Source organism: Pongo abelii, chromosome 10 (genome assembly GCF_028885655.2).
Source record: "Pongo abelii isolate AG06213 chromosome 10, NHGRI_mPonAbe1-v2.0_pri, whole genome shotgun sequence".
NCBI lineage: Eukaryota > Metazoa > Chordata > Mammalia > Primates > Hominidae > Pongo > Pongo abelii.
In genome coordinates, this window is record NC_071995.2 from 45,275,897 (window position 1) to 45,290,018 (window position 14,122).

General features: G+C 43.4%; 1 long non-coding RNA gene across 1 annotated transcript in view; it reads right to left on the minus strand.

The window, feature by feature from the left end:
* Positions 1-916: 916 nt before the first annotated feature.
* Positions 917-14,122, minus strand: part of LOC134759499 (uncharacterized) — a 69,507-nt gene continuing 56,301 nt past the window's right edge. The window contains exons 2-3 of the long non-coding RNA XR_010135760.1: positions 3,613-5,170; positions 917-1,406 (exon numbers count right to left, since the gene is read on the minus strand). This is a non-coding gene — a long non-coding RNA (uncharacterized LOC134759499). The remainder of the gene's footprint in view (positions 1,407-3,612; positions 5,171-14,122) is intronic.

The window sequence follows — 14,122 nt, forward strand, 5'->3', positions numbered from 1 at the left end:
GGGTTGGTTCCTTCTAGGGCCATGAGGGAAGGATCTATTCCAGGCCTCTCTCCCTGGTTTGTGTTCTCCCTGATTCTTCACATCATATTCCCTCTGTACATGTCTGTGTCCAAATTTCCTCTTATTAAAAAGATACCAAGTCATATTGGATTAGGGCCCAATGTCATGACCTCATTCTAACTTAATTACCTCTCTAAAGGCTCTATCTCCAAATACAGTCATATTTTGAAGTGCTTGGAGTTAGGACTTCAGTATATGAATGGGGGGGCACAATTCAGCCCACAGACATAATCCTCTTTTACACCTGAAGAACTAGGCCCAGAAGGATTGCTACTTGTCCAGAGTCTCCAGTTACTGGTGGCGGAGTCAAGGCAAACTCAGATCTGTTGGAATCCAAAGCCCTGCAGTGAACCGTAACACTACATACATGCCCTTAATAATAGTCAGGCAGATCTTTTCCCATCAGTGTCCCCACACAGTTTCAGGTTCCTGAACTCCCAAACACCACACACCCAGGAGCTCTGTAACCAGGGGCTCTGTGACTACTCTTCCCACACTAGCCTCCAGTGATTCCCCTTCTCACCTCACCGAGGTCTAGCTGAATGTTCTAGCGAAGGATTTCTTTCCATGAGGGTCTCTGAATGCCCCCCAGCCCCCACCATTCCAAGTCCCACCAGCCCTGCTTCCAGGGCTATCATCACCACCTTCCAGGGACTCATAAGAGGGAGACCACCAGCAGCCCTTGCCTCATATTTACATTGTATTTCACAAAGGTTCTCTGGATCTTCCAAGGTGTTGCCCAACTAGCCATAAATGAAGCTAAGATATTGGATTCAAGAGAAGATTTAAGAGTCCTCCAAAGTAATGTGTGCACTTACCACACACCCTCTCTCTCTCATGACACTTCCATTAAGTGGCTTTCCCAGCTGCCCACACATGCCCTCCCTTATGCCCTAGAAGCCCCAGATAGACTTTTATCAAACACGTGCAATGCCTTATTGTGAACATTTCTTTTTATATCTGCCTCTCCACCAGACTGTGAGGTAGCAACATTGCCATCTTTGTCTCTGAAACCCCAGTACTTAGCATTTTACCTGGTACTCCCTGGTGAGTATTCAATAAGCACTCAATGAATGAATGAATGAGTTCTCTACCCTACCCTACCCTACACCTCAAAATACTTCCCCACCCAGCCAAATGATGCATAGAATTATAATATTAGACGTTATGATATGGCATGTTCTTTTGGTTGCAGTATGCCTTATTCAAGGATGATGCCTCTGAGCGGAGTAGTGCAGGAAGGCTCCTCTGCTGTCAAATCCTCATGTTGTCGAATGACTTCCTTGTGGCAGGGGAGGCGGATGGGGTTCTTAGGCGAGATAATCACTTGAGGTGCCTCATAAGGGCTGAAGAAAGGGGAAGACACAGAAAGATAGATCAAAAGACTCAAGGAGCTTTTCTTCCGGAGCAGCTTTTCTTCTGGAGCAGCTTTTCTGAGGAGCAGCTCTGGTTGCCATAGCAACAGCTGCAATTTGTGGTACCTCCTTCCAGCTTCCTACCTGCTGGTGAGAAGGAACTGAAAGCCACAACCTCTTAACCCAGCAGGGCATTTTCCTTGCATCCCTTGAAAGCAGGAGCTGGGGTGAGACCCAGGGAGACAGCAGCCTGGGCTGCACCAACAAGAGTGGTGAAGGAAAGAAGCCGAGAGGGGCGGGGGGTAGGGAGGAGCAGTGCTGCCAGGAGGTGAAGGCTAAAGTGGGGGCGGAGCAACACAGGAATAAAGGAGTAAGCTGCCACCGTCGGCAAATAATCGCAGCTGGGGCGACAGTTCTCAGAGCTGATTACCTAGAGGTCCTCTGGCTTAATTGATTTTATGTAACCTCCTGGCTGCAAATTGGGAGGCTCAAACAATAAAGACAATTTTCAAAGGACAGCTGCTTGCTTAAATGGACACTCCACACAGAATTGTTTACTGGAGCTTCTAATGACTTATTCTTCTCAACTGAGCCAGAAAATATTTTTCTAAAGAAGAAATAAGAAGAATGCCAGATCTGTGAATAGGAGATTGTGCAGGAGGGTGTTGCTACGGTGTGTAATTATTAGTCTGCCTAATCAAATCAGCAGCCTTATTGTAAGATTTGCCCATTTCTGCAGCAGAAATATGATTTGGAAATGCTAACAGACAGTATCATCTTTCTAGGTTCTACTTTCTGTGTAGTCTAAGTCTTCAGCATAAATCAACAGTATTTTTTTGTAAGGTATGAAGAAAGGGGAGAATTAAAGACAATCAAATTACATTTGATAAATTTATTTATTAATCACTTTTATTGATGAAGACATAAATAAATTCTGAGTTCAGAAAAAATATTTGGGCTTAGCAAGATTTTCTTTTAAAGAGAATTATTTTTTCTTTCAACACCAAAGGGAAAGCTTATCCAAACAATTCCTAGAGTCGATCATGGTTTGTTGAGGAACAAAACAGCAGAAACATGTAATTTCACAGCAACTCCCACCAACTACAGCCTCTCATTACCAGCAACAAGCCAAATAATTTACTAAGCAACCCTGCTGCTGGCATTTAGGCTTTGTCTTCCTCACATCTGGTGCTCCAAGTATGATGCATTTAATAAACATGTTTATAAGCCAGTAATTTATTTCTGGCACTATTTTTGCTTCTTTTTACACCAAACTTCATTCATGGGGAGGGAACATGTTAATTGTCTTATTGTTAAGTGACCTTTCTTACTATGTTGTTAGGAGATTTTACAAAGCCTGCAGATGAGCATGACTTTAGAAATCAAGCCTAGTATAAGCTGTAAGTTTAGATCTTTGCACCACAATAATCAGAAGTGAAGCATCAAGCCAAAGTGGGGTGGGAAGGAGATTCATCTCAAAGCATTCCCTCAGGCTTCCCAGAAAGTCAAAACAATGTCGGGAAATTACTCTGATGGATCTCATGACCTCTAGATGATAATGTGTAGGGTCTCATATTACTGCTACTAAGATGAAAAACCAAATAAAGTACATTTGATTTTGGTTTATGAAAATTTTATGTAAAAAACAGGCAGATGGAGATGCCAGATAGTTACAGAACAACCAAAGATTGTTTGATGTTTCTTCTAAAAAAGAGATTCATTTTACAAAATTTAAATAGATCTTCTTCGCAGAATGCTCATCCATCCACTCATGTAGCCATGATTGACTCCCTGAGGGACAGAATGCACCAGAGGTTACTTTTCAGAGGTCAAGAGGTCAGCTGGTCAAGGGGAAGACAGGTAGATGAGTTTAGTAGCAGAGCATTGTATCAAACACCTTGACCAAGAATAAGCAGCAGCCTAGGGGATGGATAGCCCATTTTCCTCGATGTGATTATTACATATTACATGCCTGTATCAAAGCATCTCATGTACCCATAAATATATAGGCCTACTATGTAGCCATAAAAATTTAAAACAAATTTAAAAAACAAAAAAAAGCAGCAGCCTGACTCTACTCCTAGCTCCGCCACCAATTCTGTCATGTAACCTAAGTCTCTGAGTCTCTGTATCAGGTGGCGATTGCCGTGTAATGAACCACCCCAAAACATAATGGCTTAAAATAACAACTACTTACTATTTCTCACAAATATGTGGTTAGGTGGGTCTGCTGATCCGGGCCAGGCTCAACTGATCTCAGTGGACCTTGGCCATCCGTCTGTGGTCAGCTGATGAGGATGAGTTGCACGGGGGCCAGTGGCCTCCGCTGTGACAACATGATTCTACTTCATGCAGTTTATCTCAGCCCCAAGTCGGCTAGTCCTGGATTGTCCTCATAACAGCAGAGAAGCAGCAGCGGGGCTCAGGGGAGGAGGAGAGAGAGAAAAGAGATGGGAGAGGAAAGGAGGGGAGAAGATGAAGAGTGAGGAAAATAAGGGAATAAGAGAGAGAAAGATAAGGAGAGAGGGAGAAAAAAATGAGAATGAGAAGAGAGAGAGAAACAGAAAGTGTGAGTTCTTGAGACTTGGGTTCAGAACTCAACTTTGACACATCTACCAAATTCTTCGAGTCTGCCCTTTTCACAGGGTTATCATGCTTATTAAATGAGATGGTTTCTGTACAGCATTTCATAAATCATGAAGTGTCATAAAGCAGAACTAATAGAAGAAGACATCACTGACACACCTGTTTTGGAGCTGTCCTTCACAAAACACCAGATTTAATCTCTCACTAGAGATGAAGCCAGTAATGACATGTGGGGCAGAGAAGGTCATGTGAGATATATTATTTATTTATATCCTTTGCCTTGTTCCACAAGGCTTTGAGATAGCTTGACACAAGAATACAAACACAAAAATAACAGTATACTATAAAGAAGAACTAGGAAAAATATAATTGGTAGTAGGCAATCAAGGCCTAGGCCTAGGAGTGGTAAGGGACTATCCCAAATATGCAAATGTTGCCATAAGGGCAATATCATGACTATACTGGAGTCTTATATTTGCCTTCATATTTCCTAGAAATAAAATAGCCCGGGCGTGGTGACTCACGCCTGTAATCCCAGCACTTTGGGAGGCTGAGGCAGGTGGATCACAGGGTCAGGAGATGGAGACCATTCTGGCTAACACAGTGAAAACCCATCTCTACTAAAAATACAAAAAATTAGCCGGGCGTGGTGGTGGGTGCCTGTAGTCCCAGCTACTTGGGAGGCTGAGGCAGGAGAATTGCTTGAACCCAGGAGGTGGAGGTTGCAGTGAGCCGAGATCGCGCCGCTGCACTCCAGCCTGGGCAACAGAGCAATACTCCATCTCAAAATAAATAAACAAATAAAAATAAAAAGAGCTGTTTCCCAAAGGTGGTGCACAAGCTGATCTGGGGTGGTACAAAGCTGGCCAGCACACACCTACCTTCCCAACCCTCAGCATAATACCTGCTGAGAAGCTCTTCAGCAGGTGCCAATCCAATGTCCTTCCTGTCCAAGGTGTCACCTCACCTCCCGAGTGCTGGTTATTTCTGGGTATTGCAGTGGGCAGCGCAAGAATCGGTCTGACCTCCGCTGCAAGGTCAGGAGAGCTCAGCCACAGGTCAACAGCAGGGACTGTGTTCAGGCCATGGTAAGAATAACTGATGTTCACGGATGAAGAAGAAGGAAAATAGTATGGATTTCTCCGTTCATGTCAGGAACATGGTGTTTCCTTTTTAAATAAATTTAACTTTTAAAAGTAAGTCCATAGAGTTATCAATATTAAGTAGATAGAAGTATAGATAGTATATAGGTGAAGCAAACCGTGCCCGTATTATGTAAATGCCCAGAGTTTGGGACATCCATTCACGAGCAGCACTGGTTCCCAGTGAACTTCCCAGAATGAGTTAGTAACAAATATTTCTCCAAATGGAGTCAGTACACCACAAGGGCCATGTGAGACTAGTATGCATGAAAAATATTAGAAGTTATCCCTATATTTATATGCAACAGTATGAAAGAAGGTAAACTTCAATACTGCTTACATATTCCAGTTGACACAGAGGCACCCCACCTGCTCAACTTGCAAGATGGTTACCTGCCCAGGTTGCCCCTTGCAGTTCTCTGGGTATCTTGAGGGAAAAGTGGAAGTTCCCTACGCAGAAGGTTGGCATATTTTTGTTCACTGTCACCAAATGAGCACATGTTAGATTCAGAAGGGTCTAGTTAAGTGGATGTATGAAATATAACACCCAGTTTTAATGAAATGAGCTCTCATGAGTGTAGAGGATTAAAGGTAATATCAGTAATACAAGCTCAAGCAAACAGAAAGCTTGTCTGGCAGAGCCATACTTCTCCAATTCTTAGAACAGACAAGTTTTTTATCAGCGGCATAATGAGGAAAACAGTGATCTGATAGTATCTGACAGAAAGTCAATCTCAAATCTGAAATTAACAAAAAGCTATTTAAAATATGGATTTACCTCCACTCTTATTAATTTTGATCCTCGCTTTGAGTGTGTATTTTGCCTTTGATATTAGCTAATGAGAGCATGAAGCCATCAGGATTAGCAAGAGATTTTAAAAATGAGGAAGCCAGAATATTCATCATCATAATAGACTGATATTGTTCTATTAATAAATAAAATAAGAAAAATCATTTATTTCATTTTTATCTCATTCATTTAAATTGCTACTTTATGTATCTTTATAATATAAATAATATACTAATATAATAGCACTGTGTATCATTTATTAATGAATCCATATAGATTGGGAGAGCATATTGACACTTTCCTTTCACTAATGAGGTAGGTAATTTATGCTTAGCGTTCCATTATTGGAACGCTAAGCATGTGGGAGTTATTTATATCCTACTGCTCAAGGTCATCGCCAAGGTCTGATTGCAAAAATTCAAACAATTGCAACCTCAGGCATGAATGGGTTAAAACAGTTGGGATACTCTTGCTTTAAATAACTAAAAAAATTAGCTGGTTGAATGGAATTATTAAATTTAGGATCACGACATTTGGGGAACACCCACCACAATAATTATTTTAATTGCAAAATGGTTTATCTAAAACTAGTCGTTCTGGTAGTGGTCTCATCGCATGATGAACTACCCACAGAGGCCACTTCCAGGCTGTGAAATTAATGTTGGTATACAGAAGGAGACTCATTTGCCTATTTTTCCGTAGCCAGGAGAAATTAATCAAAGTCAGTTTCAAATTATTAATGTTTAATGTGTAAAAAGGGGGCACAGAACATAGCCCTGATTTATGCCACCAGACATATTAGCTGCATCATCAAAAGATGTGCCAGCTGATTCCAACTCTCACTGTGGTGTAAAAAGCTGATTTCTCCGAATACCAAAAACTATGAATCCATAAGGAGGTCATTCATGCTGACCCAAAGATGGCTACTGTCATATAGTCAAACGTCACGGAAAGGTCAGTCAAAGGTCAAGCTAGTTGGAGGGCACACAGGGGTCATGGAGAAGCCAGCACTGAAGCTCACTTGCTCCTCGTGTAAAATGCCAGCCTTGGAAATGCAGACCTGCAGGCTTCAGAGAAGAAAGGCGAAACATTGAGATGCAACGCCTATAGCCCATGACATGGTTGTCGTATTTTAAAATGAGGTCCAAAGTTCTTTGAGTCTAACCAGATGGGACTATGTCTATGAAGTACACTGAAGTTATGAGGTTGTTGATTGGTGCTTACCAGTATGAAAAAATGTTAGACTAGGCCCAATGGCTAAAGACACTCATCGGCAATTTCATTTCCTTTAAGCAATGAGGAAATGTTCTCAGCTGAAAACTGCAAGGGAGGCTATTACACTTGAAACACTTTTCACAGGACTTTAAAAGATGGGCCTCTTAACGAAGCGCCAACTAAAGGAAAGTCAGTGAAAGATAGTCTGTAGCATTTAAGACTTGGAAAGTGAAAGTGGGAAATGATGAAAGAAAGGCGCTGTCAGTGTCAAAGGCACACACAGATGATAGCTCACACCTAACAGAGAAAAAGTCAGAAAGTAAGAAGTAACAAAGAAAAGAGGCTTTTGGTATTTCCTTATTCTCAGACCAAAATAACCATAAATACAGATGAATCATAAATGATAAGTGTCTTTTAAGAATAACTCTTTTTGGGGGGGTGGAGGGAGGATAGGGTCTCTCTCTGTCACCCAGGCTGGTGTGCAGTGGTATGATCATGGCTCACTGCAGCCTCCACCTCTCAAGCTCAATTGATCCTCCCACCTCAGCCTCCTGAGTATCTGGGACTACAGTTACACGCCACATACCCAGTTACTTTTTGTATTTTTTGTAGAGACAGGTGTTTGCCATGTTGCCCAGCCTGGCCTTGAACTCCTGGGCTCAAGTGGCCTCGGCCTCCCAAAGTGCTGGGATCACAGGGGTGAGCCACTACACCCAGCCAAAAATAGCTCTTATGAATAAGATCTCTTTGCTCTAATTCTGTATGCATTGGGCACTCTCTTGAGGAGCCTTTGGGCTCCTAAGCAGACACGTACGCCAAGAAGCAAATTCCATTCTCCAGCAGCTGGTGCTAAATATGGGCCAGGTATGGCTCATTATGAAAAAACAAAAAACTAGAACAGACCAGCCACCTGTATGTTTAATTATTGTGACTGATTCTCCCAAGTCTGATTTTCTCCACAAGTACAAATACGATGGAGCTTCTTACCCAGCAAACTGAGGCTCCAAATCATCAAAAGATCATGTCCCTCAAAAAATCCGCCTGCTCCACCCATTTCCTCATTAATTTGTTCATTCAGCCACTCAGCACACATTTGCTGAGTGCCCACTGTGTGTCAGGCACTGTTCTAGGTGCTAGAGAGAACAAAATAGACAAAAATCCAGAGATAGATGAAAATATCATTAATAAGTGAATTGTAGAGTTAAACAGCAATAAGCATTAGAAATACCAGGGAGAGGCAGAATATAAAAGAGGAAAAGAGAATGCCATTTGGGGAGGGGAAGTCATTTCTTTTTTTTACTTTTTGAGACAGAGTCTCACTCACGCTGTCGCCCAGGCTGGAGTGCAGTGGTGCCATCTCGGCTCATTGCAACCTCCGCCTCCTGGGTTCAAGAGATTCTCCTGCCTCAGTCTCTCAAGTAGCTGGGACTACAAGGGTGTGCCACCACACCCGGATAATTTTTGTACTTTTAGTAGAGACAAGGTTTCACCATTTTGGCCAGGCTGGTCTTGAACTCCTGACCTCAAGTGATCTGCCCATCTGGGCCTCCCAAAATGCTGGGATTACAGGTGTAAGCCACTATGCCCGACTGGGAAGTCATTTTAAATAAAGTGGCCAGGAAAGACCTCACTGAGAAAGACACAAATTCCAGAAAGAAGTGAAAATTTGGGGGAGTGTTTCAGAAAAAGAGAGCAGCAAGTGCAAAGGCCCTGAGATAGGAACGTGCCTGACAGGTTTGAGGAGGAACTCAAAGAAGTGAGCAAAGCAGAGATTTATACATAAGGCATTGAAAGTAATGAGGCCATGAGGGAGTGGGGTGCGAGGAAGGCAGATCATGTAGGGCCTTGGGGGCCTTTGCTATCACCTTAGCTTTTACTCAGGGTGAGATGCAAAGCCCTTAGAGGGATTAAAACAGAGGAGTGAGGTGATCCAATTCAACATTTCACATTTAACCATGGGGAGTCTGGGGCAGCAGCACCATGTAGAAGGAGATTACACTAATCTGGTATGTATAGGAAAAACTCGATGGTGACTTAGACCAGAATGAGAGTAGTGGATGTGATGAGATGCAGTCAGACTCTGGATATATTTTTAAAGTACAATCAGTCAGGTTTGCTGACACAAGAAGAGTCAAGCACAACCCCAAATAGTTCAGCCCGAGCAACTGAAAGGAAGGAGGTGCCCTGAGCTGATAGGGAGGGCCAGGGAAAGATCAGGCTGGGAGTTGTTGGGTAAGATCAGGAGTTTGGTTCTGGACACATCAAGTTTGAGATGTCTGTTGGACATCCAAGTGGAGCTGCTAGGTGGGTGGGTGATATATGAGTCTGCAGTTCAGAAGAGAAGTCCAGGCCGGAGAGATAAATTGAAGAGTGTCCACATTTAGATATTAAAGCCACGAGATGGATGAGCTCACTAGTCAGTGTAGATGGAAAAGGAAAGAGGTCCGAAGACTGAGCCCCAGGGCCTCCCAGCACTTGAGGTGTCAAAGTAAGGAGAAGACAACAAAGGAGACTGGCCGATGAAGTGAGAGCATAATCAGGGGCTCCCCAGAGGAGGGGACGCTGTGCCAAAGCCAGAGGGGGCTTCTCAGTGGCCACTGCATTTGGCAATATAGAGGTCACAGGGCTCTCAGCAAGAGCAGCTTAGCAAAGCCTGAGCAGAGTGAGCTCGAGAGAGCAGTGGAGATGAGGAGTCGGAGATCTGGAATACAGAGAACACCCTCTCTGAGTTTTGCTGTAAAAGGGAGAAGAGAGTGGGGAGGAAAGTCAGGAGAGGCTGGCAGAAAGAGGGTGGGAGTCTTATTAATTTGTTTCAGTTGGTTTTGTTTTTTAAGGTGGGAGAAACAACCAACCATGTGTATGCCAACAGAAACGACCCAATGGAGAGTAAAATTGATGATTCAGGCTTCAGAAAATTGCTGCAATGATGTCCTAAAAAAGATGAAAGGAAGTGGGATTCTAATGATATTAACAACAATGAAAATAATAATGCTAACATTTAACGAATGCTTAGTATGCATCAAGCACTGTTCTAACCACTTTACCAACATTATATCATTTAATCCTCACAGTGCCCTATGAAAGAGGAATAATTATTTCCCCTGCTTTAGAGGTGAAGAAACAAAGCCTCAAGAGCCTGCTCAAGATCACACACTGTGAGGTAGAACCCAGCTTTCAGGATTCAGAGTCCAAGCCCCAACCCTTGGGCCACACTGCCTCCTTTTGTTTTAAGACCACATAAAGGAACTGTTTCGTTTGCAGGGAGGTGGGTTCCAGCAGGAACCTAGCAAGCTGCCCTCCTCTGATTTCCCAGGAGGAGTGGAGTTGGTGTCATGGGGGAGACTGGAGGTGAGGGGTCAGGGGGCAGGTAGGTTTGACACAAGGAAAGATGGGAAGGTGGTAGGGTGTTTGATGAATGGCAAGAAGACCCAAAGAAGATCCAAAGAGAGGAGGGTCCCACTGAGGAGCAACCAGAGCTGAATCAGAAGGGGAGGCTGGCTGGGCCAGGGACAGAGGTGGCAGCCTTCAATGCCAGGCTGAGGACTGGCCTTCATCCTCCAGGCCCGTGGCTTTCAAACTTCATTTATTTTGTTCTGCTTTTTAGCAGTGGAACTCTGTTGATAAAATGAAATATTGCATGGGGTGTCCAATAAATAAAACTGACCAGGAACAGAGCAGATGAGAAAGCCTGACTTCCTGCAGATGTGGCCCCTCCCTGCAGGGAGCAGCATGGGGGCAGCGGAGGAGGCCTCAGGGCCAGCTGTAAAGCCCTTGAGCAGGAGAGTGAGAGTGAAGGTGTCTGGGAGGGGAAACTGAGGAAAAAAGGAACCTGCTATGAATGAATGTTTGCTCACTCCTTCCCTTCTTCCCTTCCTCTCTTCCTTCTTTCCTTTCTTCCCTCCTTCCCTCGTTTTCACTCCTTTCTTTCTTTCCTTCTTTCAAACAATTTAGGCCAAGAGGTGATAAGGACTTGAATACCAGGACCCCAGCCTTTCTGATACTCACTAAAATGTTAAAACTATTGCTCTGAATGTACAAGTTTCAGAAGAAAGGAGTTGGTGGTGGTGGCCTCCTCCTCCTCATTCCTTTCCTCCTCCTCCATTTTTATCTGTTCATTATTTTTCTGTCTTTTTTTAACATTAGCAAAGTGTCCAGCACTTACAAAGGACATACTGTCTTTTCAAGACAAGAAAGGCTTTCAACCTATACCAAACAAGTCAGGCGTTCTTTCCTCTTTTCTCCAGAAGACTGGGATAGCACCTGCTTTGGGCCAGCATGTCCTGCAGCATAAGGACTTTCTCATCCCTTCAAGGGCATCCACACCATACTGAAGAGTGCCACTGACAGGTCCCTGCTGCAGCCCAAGCTCTACATGGGCACTTTGCAAACATTTCTAATTCTCATACATGGCAACCTATAAAACTTACCACAAGGCCAGGTGCAGTGGCTCACGCCTATAATCCTAACACTTTGGGAAGCCAAGGCGGGCGGGTTACCTGAGGTCAGGAGTTCAACCAGGAGGTCACCTGGTCAACATGGTGAAACCTCGTCTCTACTAAAAATACAAAAATTAGCCGGGCATGGTGGTGCATGCCTGTAATCCCAGCTATTCGGGAGGCTGAGACAGGAGAATTGCTTGAACCCAGGAGGCAGAGGTTGCAGTGAGCCGAGATCGCGCCACTGCCTGGGTGACAGAGACGAGACTCCATCTCAAAAACAAAAACAAAAACAAAAAACACAAAACTTACCACAGCTTATCACTCCTACCCACAGAATGTCTCCAGCCCTTCACCCTCTTCTGTACCCTTAACTTCCTTACTTGAGACGGTGGTCTCTCAGTTACTGCAGCAGCCAGTCCATCAGTCTGCCTCGCCTTGCCCTTCCTAAACTGACTCCACAACCACCTTTCTAAAACCCTGTCTGATGTTATTTTTTGCTTAACACCCTCCCATAACTCCTTTGCCATACAGGATAAGGTGCCATCCTGAGCACCATATTCTCTGAGAAGCCTTCTCTGACTTCCTCCCACGGGCAGATCAGCTTTTTCTCCTTGGAGCCACTACTGTAACACAGACATTCCACTGTGGAGCATCCGTCTCCAGCGCTGCAGTTACTGCCCAAGCATCAGTGTCTCTATGATGCTGTGAGTGCCCAGTGGGTAGAAGCTATGTGATATGCTGCTGTACCCTCAGGCCTAATACAGTGTCGGGCATAGAGTAAGTACTCAGTAAATGGCTGTTGAATTATGAATGACATAAAAAATGGTATGTGGAATTCTTTAAAGTTTATTAACTTCCAATACTAAGTTCTTTATTCTCATATTTTAAAAAGAAATGACAGCAGCATTTCTCAGGTGTACAGTTCCTGATGACTGACTTTGCCATTCTCTCAGTCCAAGATTCTAAAACCAGTTCTGCTTTACTTCTACAAAATAATGGTTGTTTATATTCCTAGTCATGAGCCTGCAGTTCTGCAAAATTTTAAACCGTTACAGGAACACAAATTACCTTCAGTGGAATTTTAGAGCTGTGCATTGCATTGTGCCTGGGTTATGTTGATGATGACGTCAATGCCCCACTAAAGATACTAGACCAAAACTGAATGACCATCTGATATTGGCAGAGGGGACTCTGACAGCTGCAAAGTGAGAGAGGGGGGCAACTAGATATTGTTGTGACCCAATAATTTAATATTCCATGGCCATGACTTACAATATTTTTAAATTAGCAATAAAATACAGCTGCTGTTTTTTATCAATAGGAATCTGGTTAAATATATTCTGCTCTCCCCACTGAATTCCCACACAAGGAAAGAGGTAGAGCTATATATATGGATATGGAGAGAAACCCATGACCTATTTTTTACTGAGAAAGTTACAGAAGACTATGTATATTATAAAGAATTTAATTTTCATTTTACAAAGTAAATTCTGCATTTGAGAGAAGAGGTTTTGTTTTTTGTTTTTTGTTTTTTGAGATGGAGTCTCGCTCAGTCACCCAGGCTGGAGTGCAATGGCGTGATCTTGGCTCACTGCAAGTTCCGCCTCCCGGGTTCATGCCATTCTCTTGCCTCAGCCTCCCAAGTAGCTGGGACTACAGGTGCCCGCCACTATGCCCGGCTAATTTTTTGTATTTTTAGTAGAGACGGGGTTTCACCGTGTTAGCCAGGATGGTCTCGATCTCCTGACCTCGTGATCCACCCGTCTCAGCCTCCCAAAGTGCTGGGATTACAGGCGTGAACCACCGTGCCTGGCCGAGAGAAGAGTTTTTAATGTGGATAGAAAAATCTGGATGGGTATGTACTGGGCTATTGTGATGACGAGCTCTGAGGAGTGGGACTGGAGGAGGCCAGGAAGTGGTGGGCTTTCATTTTTATACACTTTTATACACATGCACAGTGTTTGGAATTTTAACAAGTTTGTAGCATCATTAAAAAATATCATCAGTCCTTCATGTGCGGGTAATTGAATAGCTCTCTATTAACCAATGTATAAATATCCTGTTTCCTATTTCCTATAGCTGTTTCCTGTTTCCTGTTTCCTACAAACGCCTGCTGCATTTGGAGCAGGAACGACAGCCCAGTCAGAGTGAAGAGACCATGTCTGTTCCCACCTCCACCCAGCTACCTGTGTGGACTTCAGCAAGTCACTTCACCTATGAACCTCTATCAAAAGGATAGAAATGAATTTCCTCTGAAGTTCTCCCGAAACTCAAAATTCTTACTTAAAGGGAAATAAACTTTATGTAAATGTCCACTGAAAAACTTTTATGTAAATGTCCACTGAAGAACTTGATTCACCTGCAGCTACCTAAATATAAGGTTTCATTAATGAATCACACATTTCAAAATGGAAAGAAAAAAATTCACTGAGACTATTTTTTAAATCTATTGGATGTTTAAACCCAGTGCTGATTTTCCAGTAAACATCCACACTCATTCGCCCACGAGACTGAACTTTCTCAGGTGTCTGAGGC